We start from the raw sequence: 16,659 nt of genomic DNA, 5'->3' as shown, positions 1-16,659 counted from the left end.
CTCACCAGTGCTGAGCAGAGGGGAAGGATCACCTCCCTCCACCTGCTGGCACTCTTTTCCCTCATGCAGCTGGGGATACTGTTAGCCTTCTTTGCTGCAAGGGCATGTTTCTGCCTCATGTAAGATGGATCATAGAGTGCTGCTTTATGTCTATAAACTTTTGGTAACTTGATTCTTTATTTCAGTTTTGTTGGTCCCCCCTGTGTTGTCATGTCCCCCTCCCCCCAAAAAAAGAGAAAAAGAGCTTAATTTTTTATGGTTTTGGAAAGATGGAGGAAGAAATTCCAAACATTGCTGGTATTTTCTTTTATTTGTACCCAGCTTTTCCACACAAGGATGTTTCCCTCCCCCTGTTGCCATCCCTTTGCTCTGCTATGCATTCGCACCCATAGTGTATTTCTTTCTAGGTGGGAGAACTATTATCCAACCTCTTAAATACTTTTATTTTCTGTTTTCTGGCAGAAGTGCTGACATTGGTTTGATTTGGCCTTGCCAGCATAGTGCAATGATTTGATTTGCTCCAGCCTGGAGTTCGCGTGCCAAACATCTTGGCGTAGCCTGCTGCGTTCAGGGTGGTTGCGTCCCAGATGACACATGGTCCACAACGCATCATGCCCCACCTGTGGGTCCGCCTATGACTAAAATAGCACATCTGTGGGTGTTGGTACCATGACAGCTTATGGTAGTAGGAAGAGGACTTTCCCCACCTGAATGTGTTTGTCCTTAATGCCCGAAGCAGTTTAATGCAGGCAGAGGAATATTCTGCCTGGTGTGGTAACCATAACCCTCCTGGCATGGCTTGCGACGCTGCCATGCCTCTGACCATCCAGAAGCTGGGGGGAGGATGTGGCGCTCGAAGCAAGGAACCACCAAGCAAAATGGGATGGGCATTTGCCTTGGCATTAAGCACTCGTGTCTGCCCTGGAGAAGGAGCGTGTGCCGGTGCAGGCATCACCCAGCTTGCGGGCAGGGAGGCTGGGAGAGCAGGGAGCGGTGCTGCTCCTGCTCGGCTGTAATGCCTCTGCGAGGCAGCACCCCGGCTCTTACAGAAACAGCCCTGCATCCCTGCTGAGATAAGGGCTCCTTTGTTGCTTCACTTCATATAAATGCCTAGATCTGCCTTCTCTAACAAGTTTGGAAGAAAAAAGGGCAGATAAAGGAGAAGGGGAGATGAGTCACAGAGAAACAACTGGTTCAGGGCAATGCGAGAGAAGCCCAGGGCAAGGTTTGGAGCCATCTGTGTGTTCCTTTCCTCCTGGCTCCCTTTCTCTGCTGTGTGCAGTGTCCTCTAGTCAATCACAGCGATCTGGTGGCAAGGCCCAACCTCCCACTTGTCGCAGAAGCAGCGCCCTCAGATATCTCAGGGGGAGGGATAATGGTGCTGGGGATCCAGGTGCAAATCCGTCCCACCCATACCATGCTCATGCACCGGGACCACCATCAGCACTGCTGTGGCTCCAGGAAAGTTGCACCAGGCTCCTCTTTGCGTTAGTCCTCCACTGGACAGGGTGCATGACCCATACAATGGTGCTATCTGGACCTTAAGAGCTGCATTTCAGGGTTATTGGGATGTGGGGAGAATACAGTGTATGTACAGTTCAAAGCAAACTTCTGTTAGTGACCAAGGAACCGGGGCTCTCTATGCATGGAGAACCCAAAGCAGAATTACATGCACGTTTCACTAGATCCCTGGCATGGGGGTAGCTGGACCGAGGTTAAATAATAATTTAATGCTACAGATGGGATTTTCCTCTTGTAATCTGTGTAACTGCTTGTGCTGGGAGTTGCAGAGGCCATGGGGGGAAGGAGAGGATTTCCCTGCCCTTGCTGCACTGGCTACTAGTGGCTGTCAGGGCTTTTTTAGCAGGTGGATGTAAGGTGCAGTTTATGCTCTGTAATGCTCTAAACGGTCTAAATCCCCACTGTGTCAGAGCCTGCCTGCCCCCAGATGACATCTGCCTGGTTCGGCTGCCTGCTCGGCAGCAGCCACGTCCCCAGGCTGAGCACGGGCCGTTCCCAGGGACACGACTGGGGTCGAGTGGGGCCTAGTTCACAGTGTAAAACATCACAGTGTGAGATGCAGCCTTCAACTGAGTTCTTCAGTGCCTTTGGAAACCCTCCCCCAAATCTTTAAGTCCCTCGCTCTACCCAGATTCATTCATCCTATCAAAGATGTCATTGATACTCCCTTACCCCTCGCACATGCTACAAGTCCCCTGCGCGTTAGCTTGGCACTGTCAATAACTTGAGCTGTGCTTAATAGATTTCCAGTGCAGCTTGTCTTAAGAACAACATGGGGGTATCATGAGCTGCAGGAGCCGCTGCGGCAGGTGGCTGCAAAGTGGGGAGCTCCCTGGCAGCAGGGGTACGGCCATTTTCTGTCCTCTCCTTGTGCCGAGGTGGGGGGCTGTGCAATGCCTCTGCTTCGATGCACTCCGCTGAGGTGAAGGCATGAAACTCCTTGCAACTGTGAGGGAGGGCAGTTCTTCCAACCCGGGGAGCAACGACAGATAAGGCAACGCTTGCATCTGATGTGGAAATGGAGGCTGCTTCCCAAGGGGTTCATAGAGGAGCACCTGCGAAAGAAAATTGGCTGCTCTCTCCCTAGCATACTGCAGTGGAAAGCAGGAAAGGTACGGAGGGGAAGGGAAAGGCAGCCAGTTTCTGCTGTTTGCCTATAAGCTGAGGGCAAGGAGGAAAACTTTAGTTTTTAGGTGCTGCCAGTTCCTTTTGCAACACAATTCTTAATGGAAATAACTGTCAAAACCCTTTAAGGGAATCCTTATCCTTGTGGGCCCAACAGCAAACGTGGCAGTACAACTAATGTGAACAGAGATGCACAATTTACTTGAAACTCACAAATATGAACTCCCACCCTGATAAAATGCTCGGAGGTAAGTGACTGTCAGTCGTTACCTGTCCCATGGGGAAATTGTTCAGTACCTGGTGCTACAAGAGCAAATACTGAGCTGTTAGTGAGACCCAGCTGCGTTACTCCACCAGAATAAGAGGTGGAGGGACAGTTACAGCCGTCACTAACACTTGCTGGGCAGCCAAAGCCACACATAAGCAGTGCGGGGTTAATTTTAGGCTTTTCCTCTGTCTCTCAAGTTTCAACTCTTCACAGGCGAGAAGCTTTAAGACTTCGTTCCCATCTCAGATTTGCTGCTTGCAACAAAGCACTGCTCTAAATCAAGTGCCACTGCTCAGCCCCAAACATGTGCCATTCACAGGTCCGATTTGCTAGCTTGTATAAATAAGAGTTTCCTGACCTGGATGAGAGGGACTGTGAAGTAACTTTCCAGCAGTCCTAAAGCACTTTGCAGAAAGTACTGGGTATCGTTTTGCTCGGGCATGGGGACACTGATGAAGTTGTGACTTGTTGAACATCTGGCTGAGGCAGGGCACAAACCCTCTCCGCTGTTTCCCGTGTGGATGTTTTACGCAAGGATCTGTGTCCCTCCTTAGCTGAAATGACCCCAGCAACGGGGAAGGAGAGTTTACCCCCCTTACCAAGAGCCACTGCCTTGCCCTGCAGAAGGCGCTGCCGGCAAGCCCTGGTGGTTTGCAGAAATGGGTGGACATCGGCTTCTGTCTGGTCTTCCCGGGGACATCCCATGTTGGGGCTGGCACCCGCTTTTGCAGGATCCACAATGAGGAAAGAGGATATGTCTCCTATTGTCTCTTTCCTCCCTCTGTTTTGCACTTGGGCTTTGTAGCCACAGTCTCTCTAGAGTTTTTCTTTAGTCTGAGTCTGTACGAATGCGGCCCTACCACTCAGTGGGGAAGGACACGGGGGATGGCACCTACCTCCTCTCCCAACCAGTGACAGCTCAGGCAGCCCGTGCCGGCATGCCAGCGTGCTGGATTGGAGGACAGAGCTAAAGAGCAATCACAGGAGAGGAGCCAGACTTCGGCAGGCATCCAGCTCTTCACCATCACATTACCACGGTATGCTGCGGAGCACCTGCCTCGCCTATTTTTTGTAAAGTACAGAACTGGTAGTTGCTTATTTATCTGATAAGCTGAGGGAAGTGCTAAGCGAGCAATCTCTTCCCCTGCAGGCTGCATGTGTGGGTTTTTGTTTTTAAAAGAGAAAGAAGAAAGATTTGAAGATATTTGATCTGCAGCCTAGCTCTGAGCTGGTTGAATATTTACTTTATTGTATACGCACTTAATTATTAAAAGCCTTATCGTGGAAGGAAATCAGACAGGAGGCTCATGATTCAAACCGAGTAGGCACCTACACACAGAGAACATCACAGGGAGACCGTGCTGCACGCAGAGAAACCTGCTCATTGCCATAACCTCGCTTACGCCGTGCTTTCCGTGGCGCAAAGGGAATCTGCTGATCATCGTGCAGAGTCACTGTATCCTCCGGGGCCTTTCTCCATTGAACCCTTCAGCCCCCCTGGTACACAGGTAGCCAATACGTAGTACCAGAGCTGCCGTTTGTGACGTGATGCTGTTGCCACATAGGACGAGAGAGATGCTGCATGTGTTTCTGAAACACTGTAACTGTCCATAGCAAGAGTTTTACAGAAGTGCTGTAAACAGGCAGCTGTGCGAGCCAGGAGAGGTGGGTTGCTGGGGGCATGCTCTGCTGCGGGATTCCCTGATGCCTGCTGCAAGCCAGCTTCATTTATCAGCCTGTCCTGCCGTGAGGGTGACAGCACGATCTTTATTCATTATCTCTGTCTTCACAAGACTTCTGCAAGCTTCAAGGCTTCTACCTTTTTTCTTTTTTTTCCTTATCAAATTATGTTAAAATATGATGAGCAGGTTCAAACACTGTTTAGGCACGTGCGTGTGCAGTGTAAGAGAGAAGGCTTGCTTTCCTCAGAAGACCTGGCTAAAACCGTACCTCTGAGTATCCAAACATGAACTGGATGAGAAACCAAGAATGAGAAGAGCCCTAGGAGAAGGCAAGAGTTTGGCTGGAGGCCGTGCGCACGGAGACCCCTGGCAGCACTGTGCATTCATTTTTGGTTAGCGATACAGCGCTGTGTTTTCCTAACACGAAGCAAGGCTGGGTGCCTGTCTGCAGGCGGGCAGGACGATGCTGTAACGTTACCTGGTGCGAGGGCGGCGTGCTGCTTCAGCCATGCTTCCCTCAAAGCGGTGGGGAGTGAACGATGCGGCTGATCATTAATTTCCTTCCCAACCAGATTCTGCCCCTCTCAGATTTTGCTGTAATTTCTTTTGGGTTGGTAACACTTCACAGCTTTCCCCTTCAGCAGAGAAGTCAGGACAGTTAATTTGCTCTGGCAGCCCGCAGCAGAGGAGCCCTCTTGCTGGCTATTAGCATTGCAGCCGGCTGCAGAGGGCAATGAAAGCGGTGCTGCCGGCTCTTGATATATTTGGTGTTTTTCTAAAGCTCCACCTCCCCGGAGTAACATGAAGTACATCAAAATGTCAGGTTTCATTATGCAGTAAGTGGTTTGGAAGGAAAACTGAAACACAACCCTAAAGGCTCCCAATCTGAAGGAGAAATAAAGAGCCCAAGTGTATTATATGTAAATTCTTGCTTTGTAAGTGTTGACTTCTGATCTTTGAATTCTTGAGAGATGGCAACTCCATGCAAGGTGCTACCCTGCTCCTGCTTTTTATCTTCTCTTTCATCTGGCAGCTTTGGTTGGTATCCTTCCTGGTTAAGCCACGGTGTAGCTAATGGCTTTGAAGCCCTTTCCAAAGCCTGATCCCGCTGCGTTGGGTGCATCTCCGCTCTCCTCGCCTCCAGTTCTCCTCCCTGGGTCAATCCCTCACCCTTGGCCTCCATGGCAAATGGTGTAATGGCCTAAAAGTACAAAGCCTTTAAGCAAGGCAGCCCCCTCTTCTTGCTTAATAATTTAGGAACATCTTTCATTGCCAAAGCTCTGGCAGCAGAGGGCTGAGGCTGGCCTGGGTAAACGTAGCATCTCCCTTTCGGGTGGCCGCTGGTGGTGTGATCGCTGCTGGAGGCACCGCGTGGGCTCCTGCCAAGGACAAGAAAGTTTCTTCAACTGCTGCCTGCTCAGATGCAGACAGGGAAGAGCTGTGAGCCTGCAATATAGCTGCTGAGTCTGCAAGGTAAGGGTTACATGGGGGGCACGTGAGGCCATCATCTGCACTGCCGAGTACCAGCAGCCGCATTTAGGGGTGATGGTTTACCTTGCAATGCTGCGAAAAGATAGGGGATGACAGCCAGGGAAGGGGCAAAAGGGAGAAAAAGGCCTGGAAGTGAGCATAAGAAAGAGGAAGGGAAGATAGGTTAGAGAACAAGAAGGTAAAATGGGTAAAAAAAAAAAAGAAGAACCAGGATTTGAGATGTGGTCAGGCTGGTCTGGGATGACCCTTGTCCTGCTGGATGTTTCTTTTGGTGGGGTGGTCTTTCCCCGGGGCAGGAGGAAACAGAGCTGTCATTTTGTAGAAAGTGATAATGTAAAAATGAGTAATATCTTGCTAATAAAAACAGTCTGAGAGGGAAGCTGGAGTTGCTCCACCAAGGAGCACTTTTGCTCATCTGTTGCAGCAGAGGGTCTGGTGCTCCTCTGGGGCTGGTGCTGATGCGGTCCCTGCCCTGTCCCTGCCCTGTCCCTGCCTGCCCGCACTGCTGGTCTCTGCTTTAGCTGCAGGTGCTTGGGCACAGCGTGGAGTCCCTGGCACCATCAGGACCGAGGGCTGGATCCTGTGCGCTCCCATCCCTGTTTGGTGTTTGGAGACCGGCTGTGGGCCTGCTGCTTGGCACGAGGGTCTGCCCAAGTGTAAGTGTGTCTCCTTTCCATGCTGATCCCTGTCCTTCAGCTTCCCATCATGTACTTTGAGTGGACCCCAGCACCAGCACAGCTCATATCAAAAGCCAAAACCCCTGGTTCGAGCAGCCTTTTTCCCTCTGCACAGCTTAAAAACCACTTAAACCACGTAAACATCCTGACTGAAACAGAAATTTCCTGGGATCTGATTTTTCTATTTCAGAAGCAGTAAGAACGTGCACTTTTCAGCTCTTCCTTCTTGTAACCGTGTGGGCAGCCAGCAGCTCATGCGTGGGCCCTGCACCCCAAGTCACCCCAGTAAGCACCCCCTCGCTAAGGTGAGACACATGTTTTTTAGCCCTTCATCATGTAAGATTTTGGGGTGTGTGCCGGTGTTTGTCCATCCTTGGGCCAGGAGCTGCTGCTTGCAATCAGCCTTTGCTGATTGGGGTGATGGGGAGAGGGAGATAGCTGGGCAATGGGGCTGCTGTGGGCATGGAGCTACTAAGAGGCACAGCCCAACCATGGAGGATGAAAGGTGCTGGAAAGGTGAGCAAATGCTGCCCACCCCTCGGAGAGGTGCAGCATTGCCTTCGTGCCGCTACCCACAGGGATAAAGTGTCGATCAGTCATTTGGCAAAGTGAGCTCTCTGCTGCAAAAACTTGGCTTACAGAAGAGGTTGCAGGGATGAGGCCCCTCCAGAGTTTACAGCAGAAAATTGTGATAATGTGGTAAAAAAGGCATGAAGCTTTTGGTTTCTGTAGCCTTTCAGACTATAAAACACCTCCTTCTCACCCCCCGGCATAGGGCCGGCCCTAGCCTTGCCCTGTGCCGCTAACAGAGAAAAGTGGGCTTTAGATGAGACCTGTGCCTGGGAAGGGGGGGAGATGCCCAAGTATAATTAATGTGAAGTTAGCTGCATCGTGGAGAAAGAATCTGAATTTTTATTAGTGTGTGAAAAACCACTCCTACCTGCTTTAAAACATACCAGTCATGTTTGTGGTTTGCTGTTGTGTTTTTTTAAAAAATAAAGATGTGGTGTCTGATGGTGTGATGAAGCATGTAGGGAATCAAAATGCAGTTTCTAACATCCAGGCCTGACTTAGCTGTCATTGTTAAGTGACTGGCCAAGGGCAAGCTGGTGCCTGGCTAAATACCAAATGGCTGTAGACTCGCAGTACCCAGCTGAGCGTCTGCAGCCTGTTTTGCACAGCTGCTTGCCAGGGTTTTGAATACAGAGATACCAAGAAAAATGATTGCTTGAGGCCACAGAGCAGCCATCCTTTTATGAGACAAAGCTATATGTGTGCTTTCTCCCCAGCAATTTTCTGCCTGCTTGCAATCTTCCTGAAATTGCAAGGAGTATTGAGTGAGTAAAACCAGCCTGGATCCAAAAAGTAACACCTTCTTTCACAGAGCATCTTCTGAAATGCTGGAGAGCAAGGAACCAGCACTGCTGCAAACAGCAGCTCCTCTGGGACAGTCCCCACATGCTGCCCGCTGGCGGTGGTGGCTCGACATCTGACTGCACACAGGGAGGATCGGGCTCATTGCCGTGGCCACGCAACTGCCAGCGCAGCTGGGCCCCATGATGCGGTGTGCTGGAGGGGTCGCCTGGCACCCGTGCTAGGGAGATGTGAGGCTTTTTTAATTTTGAGCCCGTGGCTGGACACCCACAAGATTCACCATCGCTGCGCGGCGGTGCATCGTCAGCAGTGAGCAAAAGTGGACAGACCAGGACTTGCTTCTCTCTTACAACAAGCAGTTGACATCGATGAGATTGTTCCTGCAGGGAAGGAGAGCCAGACCTAATCCAAGGACCTTGCGATGTCTCCTGCTCCAGGCTGACCTGCCTACCCCCGGGCCTGGCAGCTTGGTATCAAGGCATGAAGCGCAGTTGGCTGCTGCGAGCGGAGGGTAGGATAGGGATGCTCCAGCGCCTTGCTGGGTATGGACAGTGCTGCTGTGCAGTGACACAGGCAGACCCAAAACAAACCCGCTGCTGGCAACCCCAGGGTATCTCTGGTTCTGGGGGTCGTTGCTGATTACGTCTTGATACAACCTTGACTGGGACCATCAAACCCAATTCTCTTTCTTCAGTGCTTAAGTTATTAACTATGTTTTCTATTAGATATTAGCTAATAATTATGTTAGCTAATAATTAGCTATTAACTATTTTGCTGCTGATGGTTTTAGCAGAAACTTAGCAACGTTAGTCATAGGAGGGACTTGGCAAGCTCTCCCGCATCCCCTAGGGGTATGTGCCTGCTGTCCTCGCCCACACCAGGACAAACCCTTTCAAATTACAGGGGCTCATTGATGAGCAAATCCCCTCACTGTCCCCGTAAGCGGATCCCACTCACTCGCCAGGTAAGCATGTTCCCTTCCAGCATTTGGGTGTGCTGGCAAGAGCAGGATGGAAATCTCAGCCCCAGCTTCCTCTTCCAGCCTTGCCATTTCTCTGGCTAACAAGGTGAGCCCCCTCATATGACATCCTGGCATGAGTCTGCAGAGCCCATGCAGCCTTCATAAGCCAGATTTTAATTTAATTCCTGCCTTGCTGAGGCGGGGTAAGTGCAGAGCCCGACTGCCTCTGTGGACCTGGAGATCCTGCCAACCTCTTGCAACCCTTTTTCCTCAGCTCCCCATTTTGCCATCAACTTCTGGGGCTGGGTCAGAGCCCGCGGTGCTGCTGGACCAGTCCCCACCGCAGGTCCGGTTTCAGTGGGAACCCCAGGAGCACAGGCCACCTGCATAACCTGAAATGGCTGTAAGCATGATGCATAAGCAAGGTCACGGTATAATTTGGTTTCCTAAGCCTGCGCTGAATTTTAGGGCAAGGCCTATGAACACATCCCTGGGCTCCAGGTGCTATTTAATGCACCTGAGCTGTGCGGTGTTAGGTGGAACCGATGGGTAGATGTTTGCTCCACCCGGTTTTCCCTTGATGAAACAGAAAGGCTGTTTGTGGATGAAACAGAAAGACTGTTTGTGGTGGTTAGGGCTGAATCATAACCAACCTGGCCTATTTGTAAAGTATCGTCTCTCTAACCAAAAGCGCGTGCCAAGAGAAGCAGACGTTCATGGCTTCTGCGCCATGGGACACCATGAAGGAGGCTGCAGCTATGGGACACCTGGTAGGGCAGCAATAAACCACCATTTATTAGCTGCTATAAAAACAGGTTCTCCTGTCTGAATCCTGGCCAAATTACAAGCAGCATGATGAATTAGTACCAGTTAATGCATTCGTCATAACTACTTCAAGGGAAGTTACTAGGAATCACAAATGCACTATTGATTTAAATATTATTCATTTATTTTAACTTGCTGCAAGTGAGCAGATGGGAAGGGATGCAGGGAGTAAACAGTGATTAGCACTAGCTGGTGTGGCACATGCCTCATGGAGCTTGCGTTCAGCCGGACCTACAAATGCAGGGGACGCCGCTGGATGTCGGGGAAGATCCTGTGGTCTCAGCATGAAGGTGGTGGTAATTTTAAATATCACAGCCATCGAGCCAGGTGCATGTGACACGGGGGCTGGTTGAGAGCCAGAGCTACCTGGGCGGTCGCATGGTGCCAGTCCACACCGCCCTCCTCCAGGCACTTTGGGGCGAGGAGCTGCATGGCGCTGGTGTCAGCTCCCGGTCCCTGTCCCATCCCTGCAGGGCACGAGGATGGTGCTGAGCCCCAGGTGGGCACTGCCTGGCAGCACAGGCGGGAGGGCCAGGCCACGGTGCAGTTTGCTCCCCCAAAGCTTGCAATACACACGTGGCTGCCTGGCAAGCACGTATCTTCAGTCTTTGGTCTTACATGGCGCTTGCAGAAAACCAGGTTATTAAGATCATGGCACGGGGAGTGGCGGCTGGCTGCAGCCTCCTGCTGCCTGCCCTTCACTGGCATCCTCTGCGCCCTCCCTCCCCCGAAATGAGCTTCTCCAGTGGGGGAAATAAGGTTCCCCATTTTGGCCCATATGGATGCTCAGGCCTCTCTGGACTGAACTCACTTTGGACATGTGCAAAGGCACATTTGATTTTACACTCGTTTCCAAACATGCAGACTTTCCTCCCCAGCATTACCTTCTCCAACTCACATTAGCATAAGAAAAATCAGTTCCGTAGCTCTTTAAGAGCAACTCACCCATGGCGGCTCTGCCATATGGATGCTTCGCAGAGCCTCTGAGCAGGCCAAAGAGCCTCTCTTAATATTTACACTAGCGATGTCCCACACCAGCAAAAGCGCAAGCTTTATAAAAACCTTCGGGGCAGCACAGGGCACAGGGTAAGAGGCTCGCCAGTGGGGATGAAGGGCAGGTCCTGCAAGCCCAGAGGAATATCCCTTGTTTGCCATGTCTTTACTTACTTAGAAAATGGGAATCTAGATACAGCACCTCACATTCCTCTTGCACTCACCAGTGAGTGCCACCCTGCCAAGCACCCATGGTGCACGCAAGCCGTTGCAGAAGCTGCAGTCGAAAGATACCTCAGAAGGGGTTGAGGCCGAAGCCACAGAAACTCTGCTTTTGGAAAGTCTTCTTGAGAGGGGAACAAAACCAAAGGAATGATCATTTTTCTTTTGCTACAGCCATTTCCCTGATGAAAACCAGCAGCGTTTGTGTCTCTGAGCAGATCGGAGCAGCTGAAGCATCAAGGACTGGCACAGTCAGTACCCGTGAGGCTAAACTTGCTTCAAAACCACTCTAAAGCACACAGGTTTGGGTAAAGATGTGGGTCCCACTTCTGCGGTGTGCGAAGCGGGGTGCTGCCAAGCTGGGGGCACTAGCGGAGGCAAGGGAGCAACATCTGGAAACCCCAGGACATGCAAATAGCCTGGAACTGCAGGGATGTTGGCTCAGGTGTCTCATGCTAAACTTGCTGCTCTGAAAGAGGCATTGATGAGCATCCCCGGCCAGAAGTGGGGCCTGATCCAGCCCAGCAGGTGATTTTCCCCACTTCCATGGCATCTCATCCGGGGCGGTTTCGGTCTGGCAGGTGGGCAGCATCTACCGGAGAAGGGCACTTCAGGCCCCATGGTGCCAGGTGCCATTTTACATCCGCCTGCCTGGTTATGCACACCCTGTGGGACTAGTGGGTGTTTTTCAGCGGTCTGATGTTTCAGAACAGAGCTTAGGTTTCGATTAAATTAAAAAAAAAAAAGCAATGAAAATGATGTTATACAGGCAAAGGTATTACCTGCTGCTCCCGGTGTTTGGCAGTGCTGTGACAATTCCGGCAGAGGCACATGTGAGGTCCAGGCTCTGGCTTTTATTCTCTCTTTTAGTGGGATACTCACCTCACATTTTTGATGACCTCACATTTTTGACCATCCCATTTTTACTTGTAGCAGGGATGGGATCTCCATGCAACGTAGAGCACCAAAGTCATGGACAGAGATCTGTAGCTTCTTAGGGTTTTTGGCTTTTCTCATTCCCGCAGTACCTGAGCTTTTCTTCTGCAAGCTGAGTATTCCCAGTGGGAATCAGAAATAGCTCAAATCTATACATAGTTCATCCAGCATGTTCGTAAAGTTGCTGTTTCCAAAGTTGCCACAGTGTCAACATTTAAGCAAGCAGTGGTGGGCAGAGCATCCCATGGGCGATGCATCCTGCTGTGTCCCACTTTCTGCTCTGAGTGCCCCGTTGCTTGCGGTCAGGTTCAGTGAGGACTCCCCTGTGCAGGCCATGGGGCTACAGGACTCATGGAAAAGTCACCGTTTGGAGACAGCCATTAAGCCAACGACTGAGAGCAGGAGAGGTGCACACAAGTGCCAAGAGGAACAGCATCAACTCTCGGGCCCCAGGGAGCAGTAGAGGACAAGGGGGGCACTTAAGCTGACACCGATTATAGGAAGCAAAAATGCATTCTCCCTGCTTTTTTGCAAGGAAAAGAAATGTCTGCAAATTTAAAATTGCAACGTTTAAAAGTACATTTTTTACCCTGTTTGATGGGATGGAAAGAGCTTGTGCACTTCCCCAAGCGCTGGGTCCTGCACTTCGGCCACAACAACCCCATGCAGCGTTACAGGCTTGGGGAAGAGTGGCTGGAAAGCTGCCCAGCAGAAAAGGACCTGGGGGTGCTGGTCGACAGCCGGCTGAACATGAGCCGGCAGTGTGCCCAGGCGGCCAAGAAGGCCAACGGCATCCTGGCCTGTATCAGAAATAGTGTGGCCAGCAGGAGTAGGGAAATGATCGTGCCCCTGTACTCGGCACTGGTGAGGCCGCACCTCGAATACTGTGTTCAGTTTTGGGCCCCTCACTACAAGAAGGACGTCGAGGTGTTAGAGCGTGTCCAGAGAAGGGCAACGAGGCTGGTGAGGGGTCTGGAGAACAAGTCTTATGAGGAGCGGCTGAGGGAGCTGGGTTGTTTAGCCTGGAGAAAAGGAGGCTGAGGGGAGACCTCATCGCTCTCTACAACTACCTGAAAGGAGGTTGTAGCGAGGTGGGTGTCAGTCTCTTCTCCCAAGTAACTGGTGATAGGATGAGAGGAAATGGCCTCAAGTTGCGCCAGGGGAGGTTTAGATTGGATGTGAGGAAAAATGTCTTTACTGAAAGAGTGGTTAAACATTGGAACAGGCTGGCCAGGGGAGTGGTTGAGTCACTATCCCTGGAAGTATTTAAAAGACGTGTAGATGAGGTGCTTAGGGACATGGTTTAGTGGGCATGGTGGTGTTGGGTTGACAGTTGGACTCGATGATCTTAGAGGTCTCTTCCAACTTTAATGATTCTATTCTATTCTATTCTATTCTATTGCCCTTCTGCAAGCTCCACAAGCAACAACGGGAGGTAGCTCCAACCTCCCAATGGCTGGGACATGGGAGGGAAGCATCTCTGGGCTTGTGCAATGCCCTGGTGAAGCATGGGGTAACGTGGCCATGCCGCCTGCTCTTTACTCGCAGTGTGTCTCCAGCTGCTGGAGTGAGGGAAGGGAGCTCAGAGGGGGACTTTGGAAATAGGTGCCTAATTTGGCTTCATTTCCCTTTTGGTACCTAAGTTCTTTCAGAGAGCTGGAGAAGAGCAGCTACGCTATCAGTTGCTAACACACCTTCCCAGTTTCTGATAGCCACTGAAACAGAAATATCCATCTAATGCAGGAGGAAACAGCATGTGGTACACAAACAAGGCCTCGTGTCTCCTCTTCACCCTCCCAAGTGAGGGCAGGATAGTCCTTCAGGTCTTACTGCTGATGTCCTGTATTGTGGTCATTAAAAAATGAGAGGAAGGGTAGTAAGAAGGTCAAAGCCCGACCCTATAAATGGAAAGCCCTGCCCAGGATGAGAGGAGGGACAAGTGTTGGCCAAGGGCTGAGAGACCTCAGCATGGTGAGGAGGTACCGTGCAACAGCCAACCCTCACCCTCACTTCAATGTTTTGCCCTCTCCTCCTGGGCTGCCACCGTGGACATGAAGCAGCTCCTCTTCTGGCCAGTGCTGCTGGCGTGGTGGTCCTCTCCAAGGGCATTTATGTCACCCTTTGCTGTGCTGCGTCCATCACTGTCCCTTGCAGTCTCCTTTGCACAAATATCTGCCCCCATCCCTCTGTGTTTCCTCTGGAAGGGCGGATCAGGCCTGCACTTCCCATGCACACGTCAGCTCTTCTTCTCTGCCATGTGCTACCTCCTCAAGCTTCTTCATCAGTTATATTCAGTCTCCCGTCTACGTCTTGGCTGCTAGTCATGCTCCATGCTCCTCAGTGTCACCTTTCCTCGTTGCAGCATCCCGTTTGCCTCCGCCAAGTGCCTGTGGGTGAAATGGGGGTGGTAGTGGCGGCACAGCCGCTGATAGATAAGCTGTCAAATAAGCAGTCTTTCACCTGCCTTAATGCCTGTCTGCTCTGATGGCAAGAGAAAAGTTTGTGAGCTTCAGGCACTTTCACCGACCAGAGGAAACATCTGCAGGTTGATATTTGCTTTATAGAGGTGATTCTCTTGCATTTTAAATACACGATGCTTTAAATAAATGTTAAAGAACTGCAGGAATAGGTGAGCTCCTTGCTCCAGACTCTCTCTTTTATGAGATATCTAAATACCAGTTTGGTAAAAGGACATGTACATACACAAACACCCCAAAGTTTCTCTTTCTTGATAGATTTTTCCCTCTATATTTCCTATATTGCTTGGCTACCTTTAAGCATATCAGTTGATTCAGCTATAACTGATGTATCTAGGAGCGATGGTTGTTAGACATGTAGTAAAACACCACAAATCTACGAACAGGTAAAGACTATGAAAGTCTGCTTGATTATTTATGTTACTTTCTTGCCTCTGCAAAAACAGTTCCTAAAAAAACTTTGTCAAATTGAAAAAGTGGTGAATGTACGGTAAGTGAATGGACATTTCAGTGGGCAGAAGATATTGATAATGTATCTCTATTTATTTCTAAAGGTTAAACAGTTAAGAAGAACAGCTCTGTTGGGAATGGTTCTGCCAGTCTGGGATCCAATCAGATGTGTGATACGAGTTCTATAATTTGAAAATGTGGTTTAAAGAATGAAAAGGGACGAAACCCCAGTAAGACTTTCTCCTTCCCGCCATGTGTCACTACCCCAGAATTTGCCTTAGAGGGGATCTGAAGTGTACACTTTCATACAGTAATAATTCTATAAAATAATCAGAGCATTGTAGCATGGGCACAGACTCTAAACCCTTCAGCCTCAATGTTTTGTATTTTAGCTGTGGGAAGTACTGAACAAGAAATCATGCACACAAAATCTCCTCCAAAGAGCCAGCTCGGTTCAACTTGCCACCTGCCAGCAAGACTGAGGGCTCCCTGTAATGCCAAACTGCAGCGGCGCGGGGACATCTCTACAGTCCTACATGTGAAGGGCAGTGCCACATAGTGCCTTGTGTGTGCTGGGGGTTGGTCACCCAAGAGCAAGGACCAGGTTTGCAGCTGGCCAGCGATGCTCTGGAAATCACAGCGGACCTGAGCAGCACTGGGCTTAGCAGAGGTGAGGCGGTGAGTGGCTGTGATTTTTTATTTTCGAAGCACCCAGCATGGGGAAAATAAGCGACGGGGTGGGATCCCACTTTGCAGCTATTCGGTCTCCGCCAAGTGCCCTGCCGCAGCACCTCTGCTCCGTGCTGCAGTACGGCCGGCCAGATCAGTCCCGACCATCATTGTCTGAGGGAGCGGTGGGTTTCATCCCCAGGCTTTAGCTACATGTACATTTAACTAACTAAAGAAGCCGGTGGTTTTTTGATCTTTTAAAATTTCTTGTTCGCCCAGATACTTTCCAGTGCTTACCCCAGAGGAATTCAAACCTGTTGCCAAACTGCTTTTCTCAGTTATTTTTTGTGACCTGCCTGAAGGTGGAGGAAGCACACACTGAAAACCACTGGAGCAAGCGATGGTGGAGGCACGTATGAAAGACACCTCACCTGGTTAAAATGGAAGTGGGAGTACGTGCACAGCATTTTGCAAAAGCTTCAATTAGCTTATTTTTTTCCATTGAATTAATGCAATTCTACATTTAGATAAGCTCCTGAGGTATGACTCTTAAACTAGTTTTCCTACGAGAGTGTCAAAGTCTGGATGACTTGTTCTTATTTCTGGCTTCCAAACTCTAGGCAGAGCTGAAAGGGATGATGCAAAATCATCCCAGCTGGTCTGATGTAACCAGTACACCCTAAACCAAGCGAAGGCACCATCGCTTGTTCCCCAGCACATGTTAAACCACTCCTAGTGGGAAGCTGTCCTAGAGCCAGCTTGCCTTGCCTAGTTATAGGATGTTTTAGTGCTCAGACACATGATCAGGTTAGAGGAACACATCAGCCAAATGTCTTCATGTTGCCTTTAATCAGTGGCAAAGGAAGATTTTTTTGGTGTGCAATCGCATGTTAAGACCATTTCATAGAATCATAGAATCATTAAGGTTGGAGAGACTAAGATCATTGAGTCCTCCCGTCGTCAACCCAACACCACCATGCCCACTAAA

Source organism: Pygoscelis adeliae, unplaced genomic scaffold (assembly GCF_000699105.1).
Source record: "Pygoscelis adeliae isolate BGI_AS28 unplaced genomic scaffold, ASM69910v1 Scaffold145, whole genome shotgun sequence".
NCBI classification, from domain to species: Eukaryota; Metazoa; Chordata; class Aves; order Sphenisciformes; family Spheniscidae; genus Pygoscelis; species Pygoscelis adeliae.
Note: the sequence above shows the minus strand (reverse complement) of the source record.